This window comes from Bombyx mandarina, chromosome 11 (assembly GCF_030267445.1).
Source record: "Bombyx mandarina strain Sakado chromosome 11, ASM3026744v2".
Taxonomy (NCBI): Eukaryota; Metazoa; Arthropoda; class Insecta; order Lepidoptera; family Bombycidae; genus Bombyx; species Bombyx mandarina.
Genome location: NC_143218.1, coordinates 5,331,312 through 5,332,639, shown reverse-complemented (window position 1 = coordinate 5,332,639; position 1,328 = coordinate 5,331,312).

Sequence of the window (1,328 nt, the reverse complement as noted above, 5' to 3'; positions counted from 1 at the left end):
AACAAAAACAGTTTCACTGTAAAAAATTGCGCCAAGTCCACGTTTATAAAACTCATCTCAATAACATTTGCACTTTACAAAAAAAAGAAGACTTCAATAGCTTTCATTCTCTACAAAAATATGTGAAATACAAAAAAATACCAAGAAACCGTCATAAAGATGAAAAAATTAAAAAAAAATTGTTGAAAATTTAAAAATAAAAAAATAAAATTTTTATCGTACTTGGCGCGCGTCATTGAGTACCCCAAATTTTTCAGGATAAATGAACATCCTTTCAATGTTTAGAAATTTATAAGTAGGTCAACCTATGAAATGCATAAATGTAATTAATGAATTATTATTTCATAATAAGTTTTACAAAAGTTAAGTAAAATCGACATCTCATACGTATGTTATTTGAATTTTTTTCATTTCCCACTCATCTTTTATGATTTGAACTTAACACCCTCTCGTGTTCGCTTATACAAATACAAGCTACTTACGAGTCGATACGTATGTATACGTTGGCTTCAAAACATTTGAAAAAATTCTCAAAGATGTTTTTCAAAGGGTAGAAAAGAATAACAAAGTTTCAGCTGAATCTAAAGGGGTCGAACGCAAAAGTGGTCGATTTGGCATATAATAGCCCATAGGTATATAGTGAGAGCTGTTGAAAATTACCGTAGTTCTGTCTCAATTTCTCATAAAACGCTAACAAGAGCGAAAAAGACAACCTGGGTAACTTTTTCAGCTTTCACTGTATATTAAAGCAAAATGGTTTTTTTCTCGGGTTGAAATTCTTCCGAAAAATTTTGGGGTATAGTAACCGGCAAACTTCTTGAGCAAATGACCTTGACTGCGCAGAACAGAATTTTAGATCACTTTGGTGGTGAGGGTGAGGCGCGACGGCAGGGGAAATCGTATCGAGCGCGTTATTGGTAGATCAGTCGAACCTTGCGTCCCGCACCGCGCCCTCATTCCGCTTGCTCCCAAAAGTACGCTTGCGTACAGTGGAAAGTCTATCGTTATTCTCGTTAAGTTATTTGTTATAATTGCTTGTTGACTTTGTTGCCATTGCTATATGTTGAGTGTTTGTTGATTTTTTATAAAAAATACACTATGCCGCGACAAAATGGTGTAGTATTCAAAAGAAAGGGTAGAAAAATTGTGTACGACGTATATTGCTTCATTATAAAACAGGGGAAGAATGATATGGAAAAAGTAAAACAGACCTCGGAAGCAAGAAAAATATCAGTGAGTACTGTTAGGTGCATTATTAACGAAGCTAAAGGCTCTAGCTGGCTCGCCGTGTTTCGGCCTCCGGGTAAGAAAAGATCAGGGAAGACGAA